Source organism: Pseudophryne corroboree, chromosome 6 (genome assembly GCF_028390025.1).
Source record: "Pseudophryne corroboree isolate aPseCor3 chromosome 6, aPseCor3.hap2, whole genome shotgun sequence".
NCBI classification, from domain to species: Eukaryota; Metazoa; Chordata; class Amphibia; order Anura; family Myobatrachidae; genus Pseudophryne; species Pseudophryne corroboree.
This window is the reverse complement of record NC_086449.1, coordinates 338,713,526-338,740,732: the sequence shown is the minus strand read 5'-3', so window position 1 is coordinate 338,740,732 and position 27,207 is coordinate 338,713,526. Positions and strand designations below refer to the sequence as shown.

At 47.3% G+C, this 27,207-nt stretch overlaps 1 protein-coding gene, 1 long non-coding RNA gene and 1 pseudogene across 3 annotated transcripts in view; 2 read left to right on the top strand and 1 right to left on the bottom strand.

The window, feature by feature from the left end:
- Positions 1 to 27,207, top strand: part of LOC134932231 (uncharacterized) — a 197,285-nt gene that overhangs the window by 6,424 nt on the left and 163,654 nt on the right. The gene's annotated exons all lie outside the window — the stretch shown is intronic.
- Positions 1 to 27,207, bottom strand: part of INSYN1 (inhibitory synaptic factor 1) — a 163,973-nt gene that overhangs the window by 129,514 nt on the left and 7,252 nt on the right. The window lies entirely within an intron of this gene.
- LOC134933896 (homeobox protein OTX1 B-like) lies at positions 44 to 20,347 on the top strand (annotated as a pseudogene).

Genomic DNA, 27,207 nt, shown 5'->3' with positions numbered 1-27,207 from the left:
AATGGTCTTAGATGTTATAAGCACATAAACAGCGAGAGCAACAATGCTCAGGGATGTTAAAGATATAAATATAAACAAAGAACTGTTAGTGTGGATACTCCACGAAAACCTGAATACCAGCTGGCAAGATCTGGTCAAGAATCGATCAGTCAGAGTCTCCAGGTCTCAGCACAACACAGGCAGGATCTCCAACAAGCTGACAGGTTCACACAGAAGTAAGAACTATCACAAGCGTCTTTGGCGTGACCAGGAAGAGAATATAAATGGTGCTGCACCAATCACAGAAGAAACTCCTTACTTGCAAATATCGTGCAGCTGTCCTGCTGTACGTCCTTGTACAAAGCTGGGTACTTAGTTACCCAGCAACGTGGGACACCGTCTGCCTCCGGCGTCTCCGTTGCTAGGGTTCCGGCGGCTCACAGCGCCCGGCGTCTACCTGTTGCTAGGCGCCGGGCGGGGACCAGGAGACTTTGTGCCTGGCGTCTGCCTGTTGCTAGGAGCTGGGTGGGGACCAGAAAACCTTGCACCCGGTGTCCGCCTGCTGCTAGGCGCCGGGCGGTGGTCAGCGGGAGGTGCGGTGTCCCGGCTCCACGGTAACAGCAGGGACACGTGCCTCCCAGTGCTATCAAGGGTCTGGAATTCTTACTCCACTTGGTGTGCTGCTAAGAATTATGAGGCATACAAATTCAGAACTTCCAGACTTCTGGCTTTTCTGCAACAAGGCCTGGACTTAGGCCTTCGTCTGGCCTCCCTCAAGGTTCATATATCTGCCTTATCGGTGTGGTTTTAGAGAAAAATTGCATCTATTTCTGATGTTCATACTTTCACTCAGGGTGTTTTATGGATTCAGCCTCCCTATGTCCCTCCTGTCGCTCCATGGGATCTGTCTGTTGTCCTGAATGCCGTGCAAGAGTCTCCATTTGAACCTCTTGAGTCAGACCTTAAATGGCTCACGGTCAAAGTCCTGCTCCTACTGGCTATTGCCTCTGCTAGGAGGGTGTCAGACCTAGGCACAATGTCCTGTCATCCACCCTTCCTGATATTTCACCGTGACCGGGCAGTTCTTAGAACTCGTCCTGGTTATTTACCTAAGGTGGTGTCATCTTTTCACATTAACCAAGAGATTGTGGTTTCCGGCCTTCATCTCTTTTGGTTTGTCCTCCGTAGAGCGGTCTTTGGATGTGGTACAGGCTCTCCGTAAATACGTGGAGAGGACTGCCTCTATCAGGAGGTCATATTCCCTATTTGTACTTTTTGGTTTTCACAAACGTGGCTGGCCTGCGAAAAAGCAAACCTTGGCCAGGTGGATTAGAATGGTGATTGCACAAGCTCCTGCTGTTATTAACGCCCATTCTACTCAGTCTGCTGGACCCTCTTGGGCAGCCCGCCGTGGCGCGTCCGCAGAACAATTGTGCAAGGCGGCTACATGGTCCTCAATGAACACGTTCATTAGCTTCTATAACTTTGATACTTCCGCCTCCAAGGATGCTTCCTTTGGACACCGGGTTCTCATACACGCTAAGGCCCATCCCTTCCATAAGGAACTGTTTTAGCACATCCCCGATGTTTTCCTGTGGAACACAGTGTACCCCGCTGCAGAAAAGTAGATTTATGGTAGATATACCATTGTTAAATCTCTTTCTGTGAGGTACACTGGGTTCCACAGGGCGCCCGCCCTGACACACCTAGCTTCTATGGGTTTGTATGGCATTAGCCACTGGTCCCTTCTCCTGTCGTGAGAATGTGGTTCTATGTGACTAACATCCCCCTTCTTTTTTTCCTGCTCTTGCATTGGACTGGTTAACGAAACCGGGCTCACAGTGCCTGGAGGCGAGGTTATAGAGGAGGACCCAATGCATGCTGGGACAGCTAAAGTTTTAACCTGTTGGTGCCTGGATCAAGATCCATCTCTACACTACAATGCATTCCCTGTGGAACCCAGTGTACATCGCAGAAAGAGATTTAACCATGGTAAGTCTACCATAAATCTCCTTTTTCCACCCTTGTACTTTCACTGGTCTATGGATAAAGCATTGGTAGTAAAGCTGAATAAGCATGCTACAGTGCAGTAGCAATAGAGTTAAGAGGCGGCCGACTCAGACTCTGGAGGACTGACCTCACTTCCGATCCGTGAGGCGCAGCTGACAGGTAACTTACCTGTCAGCTGCGCCTCACGGAGAGGAAGTGAGGTTGTGATGCCCAGTATCTGCTCCCCCAACTTCTGCTGAAGCAACTTGCAAGGGTAACGGACCGTCCGGTTGCTAGGCAACCGCAGCTGGTAGGACGATTACCCGGAGGGCACTAGGACCCAGTGCTGAAGAGCTGGAGACCCCGGGGATTGGCTGCCGCAGGGCGGGAGAGAGAACAGGCGGGACTGGCGCCGGTGAAGGGAGAAGGAGAAGAGCGTGGCCCGCCGCTGCACTGACCGGGAGATGGAGGGCGCCAGTGAAGAAAGAAGAGAGCCGGGGAGCGCGTCACACTGCTGCAGCGACCAGGAGAGCCACAGGCCAGAGGGAGAGCTGACAGCGCTGCCACTGACACAGGGAAGTGAGGGGGAAAACCGCGGCCGGGACTAGAGCAAGCTGTGTTTAGGTGTGTACCCAGGTGAGGGGGGAGCCGTGAAAGGAGCATCCAGTTCAGCCAGCACAAGCCAGTGAGAACACTGGTAGCCACCAGGTACCTACACCCAGAGGCGTAACTAGGGTTTTCGAAGCCCAGGGCAAGATGGAAAATGGCGCCCCCCCACACCAAAAAAAAAACACCAAAGAAGCATGTGCGTGCCGAAGGCCCGCGTGGCGAAAAAATGGGTGTGGCCATGCACCAGAAGGGGTGTGGCCACTGAAAATGGCCCACAGTGCCAGTTACATTGCCCCACAATGCCAGATACAATGCCCCACAGTGCCGGATACATACCCCACAGTGCCAGTTACATTGCCCCACAGTGCCAGATACATGCCCCACAGTGCCAGTTACATTACCCCACAGTGCCAGATACAATGCCCCACAGTGCTGGATACATGCCCCACAGTGCCAGTTACATTGCCCCACAGTGCCAGATACATGCCCCACAGTGCCAGTTACATTGCCCCACAGTGCCAGATACAATGCCCCCACAGTGCCGGATACATGCCCCACTGTGCCGGATACATGCCCCACTGTGCCGGATACATGCCCTACAGTGCCAGTTACAAGCCCCACAGTGCCAGATACATTGCCCCACAGTGCCAGATACATGCTCCACAGTGCCAGATACATGCCCCACAGTGCCAGTTACATTGCCCCACAGTGCCGGATACAAAGCCCCACTGTGCCAGATACATGCCCCACTGTGCCGGATACATTGCCCCACTGTGCCGGTTACATGCCCCACTGTGCCAGATACATGCCCCACAGTGCCAGATACAATGCCCCACAGTGCCAGTTACATTGCCCCACAGTGCCAGATACAATGCCCCACAGTGCCGGATACATGCCCCACAGTGCCGGATACATGCTCCACAGTGCCAGTTACATGCCCCACAGTGCCAGTTACATTGCCCCACAGTACCAGATACATGCCCCACAGTGCCAGATACATGCCCCACAGTGCCAGTTACATTGCCCCACAGTGCCGGATACAAAGCCCCACTGTGCCGGATACATGCCCCACTGTGCCGGATACATGCCCCACTGTGCCGGATACATGCCCCACTGTGCCAGATACATGCCCCACAGTGCCAGATACAATGCCCCACAGTGCCAGTTACATTGCCCCACAGTGCCGGATACAATGCCCCACAGTGCCGGATACATGCCCCACTGTGCCAGATACATGCCCCACTGTGCCAGATACATGCCCCACTGTGCCAGATACATGCCCCACAGTGCCAGATACAATGCCCCACAGTGCCAGTTACATTGCCCCACAGTGCCGGATACAATGCCCCACAGTGCCGGATACATGCCCCACTGTGCCAGATACATGCCCCACTGTGCCAGATACATGCCCCACTGTGCCAGATACATGCCCCACAGTGCCAGATACAATGCCCCACAGTGCCAGTTACATTGAAGCATGTGGAGAGATGGCATGGGACCTCAGGAGAGTCATGTTATGATTTTCAAAAGTTTATTCCCATTAATTAATGGGTAAGGGCCCTAGTGCATTGCTTTGCCCAGTGCCTACAATGCTGTTAATACAGCCTTGATCTTAGTTTATAGCCTGCTTTTTCTGCTTTGCTAGTTCCAGTCTGAACACGTCACACCTCAGAAGAGGCAAGAGAGAAAACAGTGTCAAGAAGGTGATTAAATATTAGAGAGGCACTGTGGCATACACATTCAGGAACAACACATAAGCTTTCACCTCCACTCCTATATTGGTGTGGAACAGAAAGGACTTTAACTAAGCAAATATAAAATTACCACATTACTGGAAAAACTGAAAAACTAGGGACCAAAGCCTCAGAATTTGTACCCCCTTTTCCATTTTCAGGGATTAAGATAATCTCGGATTTAATGCTGGGATGCAAATAAACTGGTGTATACCACAGGATCAAGATTGGATATTTTCCCCTCCACGAAGTCTGGAGACTTATTTTGTGAAAATCTCGTGGGTTTCTTTTTTCCATTTTTTTATTGCATTTTTATTTTCATATTTTGTGGCAGATGCCTTATTTTCATTTTTCTTAGCTCCCAGTTACACGCATGTGAGCATACCTGTGTGTCCCAGTTACACGCATGTGAGCATACCTGTATGTCTTGTTTATTTTATTCATATTTTATTTTTAAATAAAGCAGCCCCTCGTGAGCCCCCACAGCAGCCCCAGATCAGGCAAGTTGAGTTTGAGTGGGTTCGGTACAGTACTAAGCAGGACTGTTCAGTGAATTTTTTTTTAGTGGGCCCCTGCCCTAGTGGAGCTTACCACTCTATAGTCGAAACTCATTTCATATTACAAGTAGGACTGTTTGATGAAGCAATGCTAACCTCTGTGCCACCAGCATGCCTCAGCCTAGCAAGGCAGACATCTTCCTGGCTGTAAGCCACCATGAGACTCCATACTGGGCCTTATTCAGTAACTGTTTGTGTCTCACAGGAGCTCCTGGCCCATCTAGTGCTGCAGTGCAATGGTAAGCTGATGCAATGCAAGATCACTGAAACTCTGTTCTTCTAACATCGCAAGGTCTTGCAATAACCCTACAATTGTACAATTATTACGGAGAAAATATTTACAAAATAAAGGAAAAGAATCCTGTACAACAAATGTGCACTTATCCCAAAATGTGGAACATTAATTATAAACCAAAATTAAGGTTGACTAACTGGAGCCTTTCATTTGAGTCCCTAACATGAAACAATTGAGAAGAACCTCTCTCTAATGCTGGATACACAGTGCACACTAAAATATATATCTACTAGAGATGAGCAGGTTCAGGCACCCCTGGAGTTATATGGCAGACATATAAGGCCTAATTCAGACCTGATTGCTAGGCTGTGTTTTCGTACAGCCTGCGATCAGGTCTGAACTGCACATGTGTTTGCACCGCAATGCGCAGGCGCGTTGGTCCGCAGCGATGGGGATCACCGGGCAGCAACGGGATGGTGCGAGAAAAGTGATCGCATGGGTCATCACAAGGTGACTGACAGGAAGAGGCCATTTGTGGGTGGCAACTGACCGTTTTTAAGGAGTGTCCAGAGAAACACAGAAGGGACCAGGCGTTTGAAGGGAGGGTTTCTGATGTCAGCTCCGGCCCCGATCATCACACTGAAAGAGTAAGTCCTGGGCTGTGCAGAGACTGCACAAACTTCTGTTTGTGCAGCTCTACTGCACATGCGATTGCACCCCTGCACATCGATTTCCCCCTCCCCCTGTAGGCGGTGACTACCTGATTGCAGGGATGCAAGAAATGCACCATAGTGATCAGGTCTAAATTAGGCCCTTAGACATAGGTGTGTTTGGAAAATCTAGTTTTCTCCAGCAGTTGCCAGAGAAAATGAAGTAGGAGATATTGCCTTGTCATGTTCTGCTGGATTATGATTTTGTCTCTTCTGAGTCTGACTGACTTTGGCCACAAATGTGGTCTCTCCCTACTTTATTAAAAAATACTTCGGCAAAATTGCAATTTCCATTTCCACCTTCTTAGATATAAGTTTTCATAAATCTGGTTGTGATGTTGAAGCTTGTTTCATATTCTGCTCTAGGATTTAATTTAAACCTAGGATCAAGTACAGCAGTACCCCTGGAATTATACGGCAGTGCCTCTGGACTTATACAGCAGATAGGCAGCACCGCTGGACTTATACAGCATATGCAGCACCCCTGGAGAATTACACAGCACAGCAGACAGGCAACAGCACCCCTGGACTTAAATGGCAGTGGGGCAGCACCCCTGGGCTGATAGGGCAGAAGGGCAGCACCCCATATAGGGCAGCACCCCTGGTATGATGTGGCAGACAAAGAAAAGACGTGCAAGATGGAATTGTCTCTCCCTTATGTTGTATAAACAGGACATGCACATTTTAACAAACCAATCATTTCAGCGACAGGGTATGCCACATGACTGTGGCTGAAATGATTGCTTTGTTTGAGCCCCCACCAAAAAATAAGCAATTAATCTCTCCTCGCACAAACTGGCTCTACAGAGGCAAGATGTCGTTCTCATCCTCATCATTCGATTCTTCAACCCCTTCAGTGATTACATCCTCATCCTCACAGAGAAATAATTCCACACCGAAGAGGTGGATTTTTTTGGTGTTTTGCCCAGGCATGACAATGGGATTTTTCATCCCATGGTCAACAACTGTCTCCACTGGTGTCTTATTCAAACAAACCACATCACCATCAGAATCCTCGTCAACTTCCTTCTCAGCGCCAGCTACACCAATATCCTCCTCATCCTGGTGTACTTCTACAGTGACAAACTCAATCTCAATATCAGCAATTGGACCGGCGGTGCTCCTCCCAGCACTTGCAGGGGGCGTGCAAATGGTGGTAGGAGCCTCCTCTTCCCATACAGTTTTGGGAAGGTAAGGCCTAGACATGGCAATCGCGGGCACTCTTGGACTCTCCTTGGCGATTTGTGATATCTCTGAATGGACATTTTTCCCTGTGCTTTAACAAGCTTTAATTTTTAAAAAAAAATTGAGAGGGAGGAGGGCTTTCATCTTCATGAGAAGCTGAACCACCAGTCATGAACATATGCCAAGGCCTTAGCCTTTCCTTGCCACTTTGTGTCGTGAATGGCATATTGTAAATTTTACGTTTCTTATCAGATAATTTCTTTTTATTTTTGGTTTTTAATTTTTGCTTCTTGGATTTTACATGACCTCTATGACATTAGGCATTGGCCTTAGTAGATGACGTTGATGGAATTGCATCATCAATGTCATGACTGGTGGCAGCAGCAGCTTCAGCACTAGTACTAGGAACTGGAAGTGGTTCCTTATCTTTCACTATTTTTTCTTCCAAATATTTGTTCTCCATTTCATAGGACAGCACCCCTTTATAATTACAGCACACAGAATAGTGCCCCTTTATTTTCACAGCACCCCTGTATTTTTACAGCATACAAGACAGGGCCAGTGTACATTTATTTTCACAGCACCCCTGTATTTTTACAGCATACAAGACAGGGCCAGTGTACATTTATTTTCACAGCACCCCTGTATTTTTATAGCATACAAGACAGGGCCAGTGTACATTTATTTTCACAGCACCCCTGCATTCTTACAGCATACAAGACAGGGCCAGTGTACATTTATTTTCACAGCACTCCTGTATTTTTATAGCATACAAGACAGGGCCAGTGTACATTTATTTTCACAGCACCCCTGCATTCTTACAGCATACAAGACAGGGCCAGTGTACATTTATTTTCACAGCACCCCTGTATTTTTACAGCATACAAGACAGGGCCAGTGTACATTTATTTTAACAACAGCACCCCTGTATTTTTACAGCATACAGGACAGGGCCAATGTACATTTATTTTCACAACACCCCTGTATTTTTATAGCATACAAGACAGGGCCAGTGTACCTTTACAACACCCCTGTAATTTTTTTACAGCATACAGGACAGAACCAGCTCCCCTGTATTTTCAAAGCACCCCTGTATTTTTACAGCACACAGGACAGGGCCAGTACCCCTGTATTTTCACAGCACCCCTGTATTTTTACTAGAGATGAGCGGGTTCGGTTCCTCGGAATCCGAACCCGCCCGAACTTCATGTTTTTTTTCACGGGTCCGAGCGACTCGGATCTTCCCGCCTTGCTCGGTTAACCCGAGCGCGCCCGAACGTCATCATGACGCTGTCGGATTCTCGCGAGACTCAGATTCTATATAAGGAGCCGCGCGTCGCCGCCATTTTCACACGTGCATTGAGATTGATAGGGAGAGGACGTGGCTGGCGTCCTCTCCATTTAGATTAGAAGAGAGAGAGTGAGATTGATTTGAGACAGAGACACTTGATTTACTGGAGCTTAGGAGTACTGTAGAGAGTGCAGAGTTTAGTAGTGACTGACCACAGTGACCACCAGACAGTGCAGTTTTATTTAATATAATCCGTTCTCTGCCTGAAAAAAACGATACACAGTGACTCAGTCACATACCATATCTGTGTGCACTGCTCAGCCCAGTGTGCTGCATCATCTATGTATATATCTGACTGTGCTCACACAGCTTATAATTGTGGGGGAGACTGGGGAGCAGTGCCAGTTATAGGTTATAGCAGGAGCCAGGAGTACATATTATTAAAATTAAACAGTGCACACTTTTGCTGCAGGAGTGCCACTGCCAGTGTGACTGACCAGTGACCTGACCACACTGACCACCAGTATAGTTAGTAGTATACTATATTGTGATTGCCTGAAAAAGTTAAACACTCGTCGTGTGACTTGTGTGGTGTTTTTTTTTTTATTCTATAAAAAACTCATTCTGCTGACAGACAGTGTCCAGCAGGTCCGTCATTATATAATATATACCTGTCCGGCTGCAGTAGTGATATATATATATTTTTTATATCATTATTTATCATCCAGTCGCAGCAGACACAGTACGGTAGTTCACGGCTGTAGCTACCTCTGTGTCGGCACTCGGCAGTCCATCCATAATTGTATACCACCTACCCGTGGTTTTTTTTTCTTTCTTCTTTATACATACATACTACATCTCTTTATCAACCAGTCTATATTAGCAGCAGACACAGTACAGTAGTCCACGGCTGTAGCTACCTCTGTGTCGGCACTCGGCAGTCCATCCATAATTGTATACCACCTACCCGTGGTTTTTTTTTCTTTCTTCTTTATACATACATACTACATCTCTTTATCAACCAGTCTATATTAGCAGCAGACACAGTACAGTACGGTAGTCCATGGCTGTAGCTACCTCTGTGTCGGCACTCGGCAGTCCGTCCATAATTGTATACCACCTACCCGTGTTTTTTTTTCTTTCTTCTTTATACATACATACTACATCTCTTTATCAACCAGTCTATATTAGCAGCAGACACAGTACAGTAGTCCACGGCTGTAGCTACCTCTGTGTCGGCACTCGGCAGTCCATCCATAATTGTATACCACCTACCCGTGGTTTTTTTTTCTTTCTTCTTTATACATACATACTACATCTCTTTATCAACCAGTCTATATTAGCAGCAGACACAGTACAGTACGGTAGTCCACGGCTGTAGCTACCTCTGTGTCGGCACTCGGCAGTCCGTCCATAATTGTATACCACCTACCCGTGGTTTTTTTTTCTTTCTTCTTTATACATACATACTACATCTCTTTATCAACCAGTCTATATTAGCAGCAGACACAGTACAGTAGTCCACGGCTGTAGCTACCTCTGTGTCGGCACTCGGCAGTCCATCCATAATTGTATACCACCTACCCGTGTTTTTTTTTTCTTTCTTCTTTATACATACATACTACATCTCTTTATCAACCAGTCTATATTAGCAGCAGACACAGTACAGTACGGTAGTCCACGGCTGTAGCTACCTCTGTGTCGGCACTCGGCAGTCCGTCCATAATTGTATACCACCTACCCGTGGTTTTTTTTCTTTCTTCTTTATACATACATACTACATCTCTTTATCAACCAGTCTATATTAGCAGCAGACACAGTACAGTAGTCCACGGCTGTAGCTACCTCTGTGTCGGCACTCGGCAGTCCATCCATAATTGTATACCACCTACCCGTGGTTTTTTTTTCTTTCTTCTTTATACATACTACATCTCATTATCAACCAGTCTATATTAGCAGCAGACACAGTACGGTAGTCCACGGCTGTAGCTACCTCTGTGTCGGCACTCGGCAGTCCGTCCATAATTGTATACCACCTACCCGTGGTTTTTTTTTCTTTCTTCTTTATACATACTACATCTCATTATCAACCAGTCTATATTAGCAGCAGACACAGTACGGTAGTCCACGGCTGTAGCTACCTCTGTGTCGGCACTCGGCAGTCCATCCATAATTGTATACCACCTACCCGTGGTTTTTTTTTCTTTCTTCTTTATACATACTACATCTCATTATCATCCAGTCTATATTAGCAGCAGACACAGTACAGTACGGTAGTCCACGGCTGTAGCTACCTCTGTGTCGGCACTCGGCAGTCCGTCCATAATTGTATACCACCTACCCGTGGTTTTTTTTTTCTTTCTTCTTTATACATACTACATCTCATTATCAACCAGTCTATATTAGCAGCAGACACAGTACGGTAGTCCACGGCTGTAGCTACCTCTGTGTCGGCACTCGGCAGTCCATCCATAATTATATACCACCTACCCGTGGTTTTTTTTTCTTTCTTCTTTATACATACATACTACATCTCTTTATCAACCAGTCTATATTAGCAGCAGACACAGTACAGTAGTCCACGGCTGTAGCTACCTCTGTGTCGGCACTCGGCAGTCCATCCATAATTGTATACCACCTACCCGTGGTTTTTTTTTCTTTCTTCTTTATACATACATACTACATCTCTTTATCAACCAGTCTATATTAGCAGCAGACACAGTACAGTAGTCCACGGCTGTAGCTACCTCTGTGTCGGCACTCGGCAGTCCATCCATAATTGTATACCACCTACCCGTGGTTTTTTTTTTCTTTCTTCTTTATACATACATACTACATCTCATTATCATCCAGTCTATATTAGCAGCAGACACAGTACAGTACGGTAGTTCACGGCTGTGGATACCTCTGTGTCTGCACTCGGCAGGCAGTCCATAATTGTATACTAGTATCCATCCATCTCCATTGTTTACCTGAGGTGCCTTTTAGTTGTGCCTATTAAAATATGGAGAACAAAAATGTTGAGGTTCCAAAATTAGGGAAAGATCAAGATCCACTTCCACCTCGTGCTGAAGCTGCTGCCACTAGTCATGGCCGAGACGATGAAATGCCAGCAACGTCGTCTGCCAAGGCCGATGCCCAATGTCATAGTACAGAGCATGTCAAATCCAAAACACCAAATATCAGTAAAAAAAGGACTCCAAAACCTAAAATAAAATTGTCGGAGGAGAAGCGTAAACTTGCCAATATGCCATTTACCACACGGAGTGGCAAGGAACGGCTGAGGCCCTGGCCTATGTTCATGGCTAGTGGTTCAGCTTCACATGAGGATGGAAGCACTCAGCCTCTCGCTAGAAAACTGAAAAGACTCAAGCTGGCAAAAGCACCGCAAAGAACTGTGCGTTCTTCGAAATCCCAAATCCACAAGGAGAGTCCAATTGTGTCGGTTGCGATGCCTGACCTTCCCAACACTGGACGTGAAGAGCATGCGCCTTCCACCATTTGCACGCCCCCTGCAAGTGGTGGAAGGAGCACCCGCAGTCCAGTTCCTGATAGTCAGATTGAAGATGTCAGTGTTGAAGTACACCAGGATGAGGAGGATATGGGTGTTGCTGGCGCTGGAGAGGAAATTGACCAGGAGGATTCTGATGGTGAGGTGGTTTGTTTAAGTCAGGCACCCGGGGAGACACCTGTTGTCCGTGGGAGGAATATGGCCGTTGACATGCCTGGTGAAAATACCCAAAAAATCAGCTCTTCGGTGTGGAAGTATTTCACCAGAAATGCGGACAACATTTGTCAAGCCGTGTGTTGCCTTTGTCAAGCTGTAATAAGTAGGGGTAAGGACGTTAACCACCTCGGAACATCCTCCCTTATACGTCACCTGCAGCGCATTCATCATAAGTCAGTGACAAGTTCAAAAACTTTGGGCGACAGCGGAAGCAGTCCACTGACCAGTAAATCCCTTCCTCTTGTAACCAAGCTCACGCAAACCACCCCACCAACTCCCTCAGTGTCAATTTCCTCCTTCCCCAGGAATGCCAATAGTCCTGCAGGCCATGTCACTGGCAATTCTGACGAGTCCTCTCCTGCCTGGGATTCCTCCGATGCATCCTTGCGTGTAACGCCTACTGCTGCTGGCGCTGCTGTTGTTGCTGCTGGGAGTCGATGGTCATCCCAGAGGGGAAGTCGTAAGCCCACTTGTACTACTTCCAGTAAGCAATTGACTGTCCAACAGTCCTTTGCGAGGAAGATGAAATATCACAGCAGTCATCCTGCTGCAAAGCGGATAACTGAGGCCTTGACAACTATGTTGGTGTTAGACGTGCGTCCGGTATCCGCCGTTAGTTCACAGGGAACTAGACAATTTATTGAGGCAGTGTGCCCCCGTTACCAAATACCATCTAGGTTCCACTTCTGTAGGCAGGCGATACCGAGAATGTACACGGACGTCAGAAAAAGACTCACCAGTGTCCTAAAAAATGCAGTTGTACCCAATGTCCACTTAACCACGGACATGTGGACAAGTGGAGCAGGGCAGGGTCAGGACTATATGACTGTGACAGCCCACTGGGTAGATGTATGGACTCCCGCCGCAAGAACAGCAGCGGCGGCACCAGTAGCAGCATCTCGCAAACGCCAACTCTTTCCTAGGCAGGCTACGCTTTGTATCACCGCTTTCCAGAATACGCACACAGCTAAAAACCTCTTACGGCAACTGAGGAAGATCATCGCAGAATGGCTTACCCCAATTGGACTCTCCTGTGGATTTGTGGCATCGGACAACGCCAGCAATATTGTGTGTGCATTAAATATGGGCAAATTCCAGCACGTCCCATGTTTTGCACATACCTTGAATTTGGTGGTGCAGAATTTTTAAAAAAACGACAGGGGCGTGCAAGAGATGCTGTCGGTGGCCAGAAGAATTGCGGGACACTTTCGGCGTACAGGCACCACGTACAGAAGACTGGAGCACCACCAAAAACTACTGAACCTGCCCTGCCATCATCTGAAGCAAGAAGTGGTAACGAGGTGGAATTCAACCCTCTATATGCTTCAGAGGTTGGAGGAGCAGCAAAAGGCCATTCAAGCCTATACAATTGAGCACGATATAGGAGGTGGAATGCACCTGTCTCAAGTGCAGTGGAGAATGATTTCAACGTTGTGCAAGGTTCTGATGCCCTTTGAACTTGCCACACGTGAAGTCAGTTCAGACACTGCCAGCCTGAGTCAGGTCATTCCCCTCATCAGGCTTTTGCAGAAGAAGCTGGAGACATTGAAGGAGGAGCTAACACGGAGCGATTCCGCTAGGCATGTGGGACTTGTGGATGGAGCCCTTAATTCGCTTAACAAGGATTCACGGGTGGTCAATCTGTTGAAATCAGAGCACTACATTTTGGCCACCGTGCTCGATCCTAGATTTAAAACCTACCTTGGATCTCTCTTTCCGGCAGACACAAGTCTGCTGGGGTTGAAAGACCTGCTGGTGAGAAAATTGTCAAGTCAAGCGGAACGCGACCTGTCAACATCTCCTCCTTCACATTCTCCCGCAACTGGGGGTGCGAGGAAAAGGCTCAGAATTCCGAGCCCACCCGCTGGCGGTGATGCAGGGCAGTCTGGAGCGACTGCTGATGCTGACATCTGGTCCGGACTGAAGGACCTGACAACGATTACGGACATGTCGTCTACTGTCACTGCATATGATTCTCTCAACATTGAAAGAATGGTGGAGGATTATATGAGTGACCGCATCCAAGTAGGCACGTCACACAGTCCGTACTTATACTGGCAGGAAAAAGAGGCAATTTGGAGGCCCTTGCACAAACTGGCTTTATTCTACCTAAGTTGCCCTCCCACAAGTGTGTACTCCGAAAGAGTGTTTAGTGCCGCCGCTCACCTTGTCAGCAATCGGCGTACGAGGTTACATCCAGAAAATGTGGAGAAGATGATGTTCATTAAAATGAATTATAATCAATTCCTCCGCGGAGACATTGACCAGCAGCAATTGCCTCCACAAAGTACACAGGGAGCTGAGATGGTGGATTCCAGTGGGGACGAATTGATAATCTGTGAGGAGGGGGATGTACACGGTGATATATCGGAGGATGATGATGAGGTGGACATCTTGCCTCTGTAGAGCCAGTTTGTGCAAGGAGAGATTAATTGCTTCTTTTTTGGGGGGGGTCCAAACCAACCCGTCATATCAGTCACAGTCGTGTGGCAGACCCTGTCACTGAAATGATGGGTTGGTTAAAGTGTGCATGTCCTGTTTATACAACATAAGGGTGGGTGGGAGGGCCCAAGGACAATTCCATCTTGCACCTCTTTTTTCTTTTATTTTTCTTTGCGTCATGTGCTGTTTGGGGAGGGTTTTTTGGAAGGGCCATCCTGCGTGACACTGCAGTGCCACTCCTAGATGGGCCCGGTGTTTGTGTCGGCCACTAGGGTCGCTTATCTTACTCACACAGTCAGCTACCTCATTGCGCCTCTTTTTTTCTTTGCGTCATGTGCTGTTTGGGGAGGGTTTTTTGGAAGGGACATCCTGCGTGACACTGCAGTGCCACTCCTAGATGGGCCCGGTGTTTGTGTCGGCCACTAGGGTCGCTTATCTTACTCACACAGTCAGCTACCTCATTGCGCCTCTTTTTTTCTTTGCGTCATGTGCTGTTTGGGGAGGGTTTTTTGGAAGGGACATCCTGCGTGACACTGCAGTGCCACTCCTAGATGGGCCCGGTGTTTGTGTCGGCCACTAGGGTCGCTTATCTTACTCACACAGCTACCTCATTGCGCCTCTTTTTTTCTTTGCGTCATGTGCTGTTTGGGGAGGGTTTTTTGGAAGGGACATCCTGCGTGACACTGCAGTGCCACTCCTAGATGGGCCCGGTGTTTGTGTCGGCCACTAGGGTCGCTTATCTTACTCACACAGCGACCTCGGTGCAAATTTTAGGACTAAAAATAATATTGTGAGGTGTGAGGTATTCAGAATAGACTGAAAATGAGTGTAAATTATGGTTTTTGAGGTTAATAATACTTTGGGATCAAAATGACCCCCAAATTCTATGATTTAAGCTGTTTTTTAGGGTTTTTTGAAAAAAACACCCGAATCCAAAACACACCCGAATCCGACAAAAAAAATTCGGTGAGGTTTTGCCAAAACGCGGTCGAACCCAAAACACGGCCGCGGAACCGAACCCAAAACCAAAACACAAAACCCGAAAAATTTCCGGCGCTCATCTCTAATTTTTACAGCATACAAGGCAGGGCCAGTGCACATTTAGTTTCACAGCACCCCTGTAATTTTACAGCATACAAGACAGGGCCAGTGTACCTTTACAACACCCCTGTATTTTTTTACAGCATACAGGACAGAACCAGCTCCCCTGTATTTTCACAGCACCCCTGTATGTTTACAGCACACAGGACAGGGCAGTGTACATTTATTTTCACAGCACCTCTGTATCCTGTATTTCTACAGCATACAGGACAGGGCCAGTGTACATTTATTTCCATAGCACCCCTGTATTTTCACAGCACCCCTGAATTTTTACAGCATACAGGACAGGACCAGTGTAAATTTATTTTCACAGCACCCCTGTAATTTGACAGCATAAAAGACAGGGCCAGTGTACCTTTACATCACCCCTGTATTTTTTTACAGCATACAGGACAGAACCAGCACCCCAGTATTTTTACAGCATACAAGACATTTATACAGCATACAAGTGTACATTTATTTTCACAACACCCCTGTATTTTTACAGCATACAGGACAGAACCAGCACCCCATTATTTTCACAGCACCACCAGGGGTGCTGTGTACATTTATTTTCCCAGCACCCCTGTAATTTTACAGCATACAAGACAGGGCCAGTGTACCTTTACAACACCCCTGTATTTTTACAGCATACAGGACAGGGCCAGTGTACCTTCACAGCACCCCTGTATTTTTACAGCATACAAGACAGGGCCAGTGTACATTTATTTTCACAGCACCCCTGTAACTCTACAGCATACAAGACAGGGCCAGTGTACCTTCACAGCACCCCTGTATTTTTACAGCATACAAGACAGGGCCAGTGTACATTTATTTTTACAGCACCCCTGTAATTCTACAGCATACAAGACAGGGCCAGTGTACCTTTACAACACCCCTGTATTTTTACAGCATACAGGACAGGGCCAGTATACATTTATTTTCACAGCACCCCTTTATTTTTACAGCATACAGGAAAAGGCCAGTGTACATTTATTTCCATAGCACCCCTGTATTTTTACAGCATACAAGATAGGGACAGTGTACCTTTACAACACCCCTGTATTTTTTACAGCATACAGGACAGATCAAGCGCCCCAGTATTTTCACAACGCCCCTGTATTTTTACAGCATACAAGACAGTGCCCCTGTACAGCACAGTGACAGGACAGCAACACCCATGTACAGCTGCAGCACCCCTAACAGCACATGACACCACAGTGACAGGACAGCACAGACAGCATAGTGACAGGACAGCACCCCTAACAGCACACAGGTCAGCACCCCCAAAGAGCACATACTGACCCCACCTGACAGAGAGATACAGAGGTCTGTCTCCCTCACTCTCCAAGTCCGGAGTGAAAATGGCGGCGATACGCGCCTCTTTATATGGAATCCAAAACCCGTGAGAATCGGACAGCGGGATGATGATGTTTTGCCTCATTCTGGGATCCGAGTCTGGCAGGAAGTCTTGAGCCATACTCGGTTCCGAACTGGGATCGTGAAGTTTTTTTTTTTTTTTGGGGGGGGGGGGTGGGGTGGTAAAGATCTCTGAGACCGAACCCGCTCATCTCTAATTTTCACTATATCTGCATATGCACTTTGTAAGGTGCTGCATACCTTTTGCAATGACCTATAAATAAAGGTTAATATTAAAATAATTAGATCAAACTGTGGTGTGTTAGTGATGGTAAAGGGAAACAGTAAAACGTTTTCAGTCACGTCTGTGTGTGATCCTAAAATGATAGTGGGTGATGTGCAGAGTCTGAGTGATTTAGATTTAGTTTTTTGCTGCCTGTAGTTTTATATCTTTTCCCTAAGGATATAGTTTATTTTGGTCTAGAGAGTATTAAATAAACTAGAGTGAGTTTTTTATGATGTGTTGACTGAAAGTCATACAGTATAAATTATTCCAGAGCAAAGCAGGTTTGATGAGAGGTGTTAAAGGCTTTCCATGGGGAAGAAATGTGAGAATCCTTTCAAGTGGACATTCCTCAGGAGCAAAGTGTAAAGTCGGCATATCTGCAGGAATCTGCTGGAGTCTAATGTTTTTAAGTGTATATTGTCCTTCTCCCAGGAATACAGGAAGTGAGAACTCTGTATATTAGTATAGTTTTATGAATACAGTAAAAGAAAGGAGAGATATTTGCTGGACGCAGAGCTGATTGAAGTCTATAAGGATGTGTTAGGCGGAAATTTTTGCTAAAAATGCCGGCGTGGAGTAGCTAAAACTGGAGGTAAGCCAGCCCAAAGCATACAGCAGCACCATATGGGAACATAGACAGGGGAGGGGGGCTCACTGTCAGCAGGACTGCTCACTCTCCAATCTGCTCACTTGGCTCAGTTAGCTGCTTCAATCCTTCCAGGGAAGGCTCCACCAGCCATGCTGATATGGTTATGGTCTCGGACTCGCGAGATAATGACATCATCATTTCGTGAGTCTTTGTCACAAACAAGGAGGTTTGGGCACACATTGAGGACAGCTCTCTCCTCCCTTACCTCCTTCCTCCTACCAGGAAGTGAATTGCCGGGCTTCAAACTCGGCAGCGACGGTGGAGCACTACTAAATATTAAAAATAAAAAAGAGAAATAAAAATTCCAAAAGGTGCAGTGGAAGAGGCTGAGCCCCACAGCAGCTGCATCCCCTACACCCTCTATAGTTACGCCACTGGCCATAGATACTCCTTCAATGTCCACGCCCCTCACTACCAGGGCCAACCCAATGTCTTGCTGGCTCTGGTTGGGAGCCATCTTTTGCAACTGATAGAGTGCAAAACCAGGAGCATAAGCTGCCAATGGATAGTGAAATGCATCTCTAGAGGTACAGCTCTGCATATCAGGGGCGTAAGTTCATCTCAATCAGTCGGAGGCAGTTTGGAGTTTGGTGCCCCCTCTCCCTCTTTAACATAAGGGAAAATAAATATGGGGTGTGTATAGAGAGAGCGAGAGAGAGAGAAAGATAGATAGATACAGCTGATCTACAGGAACCGGAACTCGCAGTGAACTGGCAGGGTTCCAGCTATGCTGTGATTCAGCCATCTGCAGCATGCAGAATCAGCATTCACTGGGCGATCCCATCTCATGGTCCAGCAGCAGCGGTGGGTGCAGCGCAGGCTGAACGGTATTAGGGAGCAGCCATCCTGTCCCCTATTGCAGATGTTAGCAGGTCTCCTGTTACAGAGCTAATTAACTCTGCAGCAGTGGGTGCGCCGCAGAGCTCTGTTGGAAAAGCAGCGGTCACACGTGGATCCCGCTGTGAACCACACAGGTGCTGCTGTATATGCAGGGGCCCCTTCAGAGCTTGGAGCCTAGAGGCAGGTGTCTCCAGTACCTGTGAGAGTTATGCCCCTGCTGCATATGGCATAAACATGATAGTTATTGCATTCATTTTTGTTTGTTTTTTCAGAGTAATGTAACAGATGTATGACCTACTCTGCATAAACACCCCGGTCATATATTCAAAACAAATTATATTTTGTAAAACAAAACAATGAAAAATATTCCTTTGGAATAAAATGACACACGCCAGGGGGGAACTTGGGAAAAGTGCTAACATAATAGATTGCACATGGTAAGCAGTTACTGTTACTGTAAGGGTGTACAGGTACAGTACAAGCAGTGGCGGAACTAGCGAGTGGTGGGCCCAGGTGCGACAAAATGCTTTGCCCCCCCCCCACCCCCATCCAAGTCCACCCCCTCACCCCTGGAGAGGATCTGGTGAGGGAGACCTGCTCAGGGCCAGAGAAATGGATACCTAGCAACAGTGCCGTAACTAGACATTTTAGCGCTGTGTGCAAGAAACGGCATCGTAACCCCCCCCCCCCCATCCCCCCCTCTATGTAAAACAGGGGCAGTGCTTGTCGTAGGTGCGCGCAAAAAATATAGGGGCATGGCTTTGTGGGGAAGGGGTGAGGCCACAAAATAATACCAATTCATATAACGGTGCACAGTAGTTTCCATTATTCAAATTACGCCGCACAGTAGCACCACTACACCAGGTAGAGCCCCTTTTACACATTACGGCGGACAGATTCCCCTTTTTACACATTACGGCAAACAGCGTCCCCTTTTTACACATTACGGCAGACAGCGTCCCCTGTTTTACACATTACGGCAGACAGCAGGGGCGTCGGAACTGGGGGGAAAGGGGGCAGCTTGCCCCCCCCAAAATATGACAGAGGCGCAGGGGAACGCTTACCTCCAAATCCCTGCAGGCGGCATCTCCTTTAAAAACAGCCTGCTTCTCTCCTAGCTCCCCGGGAATATACAACAGGGCAGGGCAGCAGCGGTGCCGGGGGAAAGTGCCGTCCGGCAAAGAAGAAGTGCCGCACGCCCCGGGAGAGCTCGGGCTCGGAGAGCAGCGGCCAGTTCATTCCGCCAACGGCCGTGTCCAGCTCCGGCGGCTCCTCCAAATTCAGCACCAATCGCCCTGGCCTCTGGCGTAGACTCCCTGGGCCCTGACAGCGCCTCCTGCATGCAGCACTCCAGCTCCTCGTTTACAGCCACCTCCTACCCCATGTCCTGTCCTAAGGCCAGACCCAGGCCGCCAGCTACAGCCAGGGATACCCGGCCCCTTCCTTCTCTTACTTTGGGGGTGTGGACTGTAGCTCGTACCTGGCCCCCATGCACTCCCACCACCACCCCCAACTCAGCCCCATGGCCCCCCTCCTCCATATCCGGCCACCACCTGAGCCAGAGCTCCAGTCACCACCCCCATCACCACCACCACTAGGGCTATGCCGGCACAGCGCTACCCTTCAACTCCTCTGACTGCCTGTACTACAAGGATCAGTCTACCTGGAAGTTCTAGGTGCTGTGAGCCCTGGTGCCAGCGGGAAGGACAGGGCAGGGCTCCCCTGTGGCTCTGCCTGGTTCCCAGTAACTTGTGCCTGGACCAGTGGTCGAAGTGGGGCGGTATACGGCGGTATGGTATACCGCCACTTCTTCCACTGACCCGGAAAAGCGGAACTGAAAGTGCAGCAGGAGGTGAGGGAAGTGGCCATCCCGCTGCACATGTTGCTCCTCGTCCCTGCGCGGCGGCTGGCAGCTGTGTAGAGCGCTGTACTAGTTCACAACCGCCCGCCGCTCACCGCTGCCAGCCGCTCACCGCCGCCAGCCGCCCACTGCCGCCAGCAACCCACCGCTCACTGCTGCCAGCCACCAGCAACAAATGAGGTAATGTTCCCCTGCTGTCACGTCTCTCCGTCATTACCATCCCTGTCCCTACTGTCACTCTCTCTCTCCCAGCTGTCACTGTCGTCACTCTCTCTCTCCCAGCTGTCACTGTCGTTACTCTCTCTCTCCCTGCTGTCACTGTCGTCACTCTCTCTCCCTGTCGTCACTCTCCCTCCCTGTCGTCACTCTCTCCCTGTCGTCACTGTCTTCACTCTCTCTCCCTGTCGTCACTCTGGCTGTCCCTGTTGTCACAATTTCAGCTAATTCAGTGTGCTACAATGTGAATTTCGGCTCGTACCGTGTGCTACAATGTGAATTTCGGCTCATTCAGTGTGCTACAATGTGAATTCCGGCTCATTCAGTGTGCTACAATGTGAGTTTCGGCTCATTCAGTGTGCTACAATGTGAGTTTCGGCTCATTCAGTGTGCTACAATGTGAGTTTCGGCTCATTCAGTGTGCTACAATGTGAGTTTCGGCTCATTCAGTGTGCTACAATGTGAATTCCGGCTCATTCAGTGTGCTACAAGGTGAATTTGGGCTCATTCAGTGTGCTACAATGTGAATTTCGGCTCATTCAGTGTGCTACAATGTGAATTTCGGCTCGTACCGTGTGCTACAATGTGAATTTCGGCTCATTCAGTGTGCTACAATGTGAATTTCAGCTCATTCAGTGTGCTATAATGTGAATTTCAGCTCATTCAGTGTGCTACAATGTGAATTCCGGCTCATTCAGTGTGCTACAAGGTGAATTTGGGCTCATTCAGTGTGCTACAATGTGAATTTCGGTTCATTCAGTGTGCTACAATGTGAATTTCCGCTCATTCAGTGTGCTACAATGTGAGTTTCAGCTCATTCAGTTTGCTACAATGTGAATTCCGGCTCATTCAGTGTGCTACAAGGTGAATTTGGGCTCATTTAGTGTGCTACAATGTGAATTCCAACTCATTCAGTGTGCTACAATGTGAGTTTCGGCTCATTCAGTGTGCTACAATGTGAGTTTCGGCTCATTCAGTGTGCTACAATGTGAGTTTCGGCTCATTCAGTGTGCTACAATGTGAATTCCGGCTCATTCAGTGTGCTACAAGGTGAATTTCGGCTCATTCAGTGTGCTACAAGGTGAATTTCGGCTCATTCAGTTTGGTATAATGTGAATTTTGGCTTATTCAGTGTGCTACAATGTGAATTTTGGCTCATTCAGTGTGCTACAAGGTGAATTTGGGCTCATTCAGTGTGCTACAATGTGAATTCCGGCTCATTCAGTCTGCTACAATGTGAATTTTGGCTCAATCAGTGTGCTTCAAGGTAAATTTGGGCTCATTCAGTGTGCTACAATGTGAATTTGGGCTCATTCAGTGTGCTAAAATGTGAATTTCGGCTTATTCAGTGTGCTACAATGTGAATTTCAGCTCATTCAGTGTGCTACAATGTGAATTTCGGTTCATTCAGTGTGCTGCAATGTGAGTTTCGGATCATTCAGTGTGCTACAATGTGAATTTCGGCTCATTCAGTGTGCTATAATGTGAATTTCAGCTCATTCAGTGTGCTATAATGTGAATTTCGGCTCATTCAGTGTGCTACAATGTGAGTTTCGGCTCATTCAGTGTGCTACAATGTGAATTTCGGTTCATTCAGTGTGCTACAATGTGAATTTTGGCTCATTCAGTGTGCTACAATGTGAATTTCGGCTCGTACCGTGTGCTATAATGTGAATTTCGGCTCATTCAGTGTGCTACAATGTGAGTTTCGGCTCATTCAGTGTGCTACAATGTGAATTTCGGTTCATTCAGTGTGCTACAATGTGAATTTCGGTTCCTTCAGTGTGCTACAATGTGAATTTCGGTTCATTCAGTGTGCTGCAATGTGAATTTTGGCTCGTACCGTGTGCTATAAGGTGAAAGGGGCACCAGTACTAGATAGTATAAGGGGTTCTACTGCACGGGACACGCCCCCTTTGGGTGACCACGCCCCCTTTTCTGGTGCGAAGGCATGCACATAATTACGTCCTTGACTTTTGCATACCCCCACTTCAAAATTTCTACTTCGACCACTAGCCTGGACCTCATACACTGCTCTGCTCAGCCATGGCCTCTATTTATTGCTCATCTGGGATCTGGACTGTACCCTCAGGCCCTTCCATTGAGATGCTCTATGAATGGTGTTCCAACCCAAAGCTCCTTGGTAAGTGTATATACGTGGGGGAGATTCCCCTCCTCCCCCATCTATTGTCAATCTGTACAGACTCAGATGTGTTTTTTGTCCCCCCTTCGCCCAGAAACTATATTATATAGGACTTTTAGCCACTTGGGTGCATGAAGCAGCTGGAATATGTACATATTCGATCCGTTTTTAGGATCCATTTTAATTTCTTAAGTTAATTATAATTGTTTTGGAGTTTAATATTTCCTAACACAAACCCCCCACCCCCCACCCTTCTTCAGAGAAACCAAATTATTGACTTGATATATGGGGGTTTATGGATACATTCACTGCACACTCTGCCACAATATATATATATTACAGGAGGATCTACAGTAGAGATTCCCCAAATAATTATAAAATAGTAATTATAATGGGAAAGAAATGTGTGCTAACTCTAATTAAAATGCTACTAGACTATTTTAGCTTTCACTTAGACAGGCTGGGTCAGTAATCTGCCACTAGATACTATTGAGGTCACTGAGGCATGAGGCAGTCTGTGCCTCACTGATGTCATCAGTTCCTAGTGAATTGAGGGGCTACATTCTCATGAATATTGCCTTGGTTGGCCTATAGTGTATGTCCCAGCCTGGCCAAGCCTCCTCCCAGTAATGCAACTGTGAAGGAGAGACAGCCGCTGGTGGCTAGGACACAACGAACAAAAATAGGAGGACATAGCACCCTGCAGTAGCAGACTGTTTTTAAAGGAGATGCCGCCCGCATGGATCTGCTGGTAAGCGCTCATCCGCACAGCGGTGGGGGGCTAAAACGGTAGAGGAGGCCTGCACCATGGGGGCGCCAAAATATTTTTTTTCTACGCCCCCCCCCAACCTAAAAACATTCCAGCGCCTCTGGCAGACAGAGTCCCCTTTTTACACATTACGGCAGACAGCGTCCCCTTTTTACACATTACGGCAGACAGAGTCCCCTTTTTTACACAGTACAGCAGACAGTTCCCCTTTTTTTACACATTACAGCAGAAAGAGCCCCCTTTTTACACATTACGGCAGACAGAGTCCCCTTTTTACACATTACGACAGACAGCGTCCCCTTTTTTTTTACACATTACGGCAGACAGCATCCCCTTTTTACACATTACGGCAGACAGCGACCCCTTTTTACACATTATGGCAGACAGCATCCCCTTTTGTACGTATTACAGCAGACAGCGTCCCCTTTTTACACATTACGGCAGACAGTGTCCCCTTTTTACACATTACGGCAGACAGAGTCCCCTTTTTTACACATTACAGCAGACAGTTCCCCTTTTTTACACATTACGGCAGAAAGAGCCCCCTTTTACACATTACAGCAGACAGAGTCCCCTTTTTACAAATAAAGGCAGACAGCGTCCCATTTTTTACACATAACGGCAGACAGCATCCCCTTTTTATACATTACAGCAGACAGCGACCCCTTTTTACACATATTGGCAGACAGCGTCCCCTTTTTACACATAACGGCAGACAGCGTCCCCTTTTTTACACATAACGGCAGACAGCGTCCCTCTTTTTACACATTATGGCAGACAGAGTCCCCTTTTTACACATTATGGCAGACAGCGTCCCCTTTTGTACATATTAGAGCAGACAGCGTCCCCTTTATACACATTACAGCAGACAGTTCCCCTTTTTTTACACATTACAGCAGAAAGAGCCCCCTTTTTACACATTACGGCAGACAGTCCCCTTTTTACACATTACGACAGACAGCGTCCTCTTTTTTTTTACACATTATGGCAGACAGCATCCCCTTTTTACACATTACGGCAGACAGCGTCCCCTTTTTACACATTACAGCAGACAGCGCCCCCTTTTTACACATTACGGCAGACAGCGTCCCCTTTTTACACATTATGGCAGACAGCGTCCCCTTTTGTACATATTACAGCAGACAGAGTCCCCTTTTTACACATTACAGCAGACAGTGTCCCCTTTTTACACATTACGGCAGACAGAGTCCCCTTTTTTACACATTACAGCAGACAGTTCCCCTTTTTTTACACATTACGGCAGAAAGAGCCCCCTTTTACACATTACAGCAGAGTCCCCTTTTTACAAATAAAGGCAGACAGCGTCCCATTTTTTACACATAACGGCAGACAGCGTCCCCTTTTTACACATTACGGCAGACAGCGTCCCCTTTTTACACATATTGGCAGACAGCGTCCCCTTTTTACACATAACGGCAGACATCGTCCCCTTTTTTACACATAACGGCAGACAGCGTCCCTCTTTTTACACATTATGGCAGACAGCGTCCCCCTTTTTACACATTATGGCAGACAGCGTCCCCTTTTTACACATTACGGCAGACAGACAGAATAGAAAGAAAGAATAGATTATACGTACTGTATCCGCTGGCAGTCAGGCTCCTAGGTTCCGCCACTGAGTACAAATTTTACATAAATTATTTTCCAAATGTTTCTCTAGCATTTTATTTTTAAGTTCGACTTTTTAAATTGATAAGTGAGAAACCGAACCAGGAAAAGTCCAGTATTTACTTTCTGTCTTTGCTTTGGCAGAAAATTATCAATTTGCCTAACAGAGCTAACTCTCTAGATCACTTTTGTTTCAGTCTTATTAGGCACTGTCATAGGCATAGGTACAGTGGCGTAAGTTTATCCCAGTTGCCCGGAGGCAAGAAAAATATTGGTGCCCCCCCCATATATAATCTGTGAGCCAATAAGATGCCGTTTTGAGATCCGAGTAACACTGAGTAAAACCAAACCCGCTCACCTCTAATTCTAACTATATGAAGCTACTACAAAACCGTTGCAACTAGGCAGATCTATGTAGGGGTCCAACCACACACTACATAGATCTGCTTGCTCAGTCACTCACAATGCTTATGTCTCTGACAATTAATTTGCAAGTGACATATCCAGGATTAGAACCCACAACCTTTTACACTGGTAGCATGCACCTTATTGATGGAGATATCTGCTCTTGCATAGGAAGTATGAGAATTCTAACTATATGAAGTTACGTGTAATTGTCAGAGAAATAACTTCATATAGTGAGAATTCTCATGTTTCCTTTATAGGAGCAAATAGCTTCATCAGTAAGGTGTCTGCTTCCAGTATATCTATAATAAAGAGGGTGTGATTTGTAAGGTGCAGTGACTAGTGTGTAAGTCGGCTACGGAAGAGATACCAGCTGCTGTCAATTAACTTAACTGATTAATGTCGCTGAACACACGGAACAGGAGGAGAGGTGCCCCCCTTCAAAGCAGGAGCCCGGCGGCAGCTGACTCCGTTGCCTCCCAGAGTTCTGCCTCTGCATAGTTAGTAAACCATGCTGCTGCCTTTATTTTAGTGATGAGCGGGTTCGGTTCCTCGGAAACCGAACCCACCGGAACTTCACCCATTTTACGCAGGTCCGAGGCATACTCGGATTCTCCCGTATGGCTCGGTTAACCCGAGCGCGCCCGAACGTCATCATCCCGCTGTCGGATTCTCACGAGATTCGGATTCTATATAAGCAGCCGCACGTCGCCGCCATTTTCACTCGTGCATTGGAAATGTTAGGGAGAGGACGTGGCTGGCGTCCTCTCCGTTTATTGTTGAACTTGATTGATTGTGCTTTATTGCTTAATTGTGGGGAGGACTGGGGAGCAGCTGTATAATATAGGAGGAGTACAGTGCAGAGTTTTGCTGATCAGTGACCACCAGTTTTATCCGTTCTCTGCCTGAAAAAAACACTCCTTATCTGTGCTCAGTGTGCTGCATATATCTGTGCTCACACTGCTTAATTGTGGGGACTGGGGAGCAGCTGTATATATAGCAGGAGTACAGTGCAGAGTTTTGCTGACAGTGACCACCAGTATACGTTGTCTGCCTGAAAAACACTCCATATCTGTGCTCAGTGTGCTGCTTTATTGTGGGGACTGGGGACCACCAGAGCCGGCCATAGCTATAGGCAAACTAGGCAATTGCCTAGGGCATTTGATATGCCTAGGGGCATCTGCAGCTTCTGCTGATTAAAATGATATGCGGCATGCCTATATTCTGTATAGCATTTCATATGAAGATACAGCCACAGTCTCACACAGTATATAGGCATGCTGCATATCATTTTAATCAGCAGAAGCTGCTTGTGCATCCTAGCCACATAGCAATGCAAATAAGATACATTTTCATAAGAAAAGGTGCCCGACGTTAGCATTGAGGCAAGATTTATGAGGACACATCTGTATCCAAGCAGAGGCAGAGGTCACAGTGTTAGTGGAAGTGTGAGTGCTGTGTGCATGTGAGTGGGTTGGTTGTGCAGTAGTGTTCAGAATATGTGTAAGGAGCA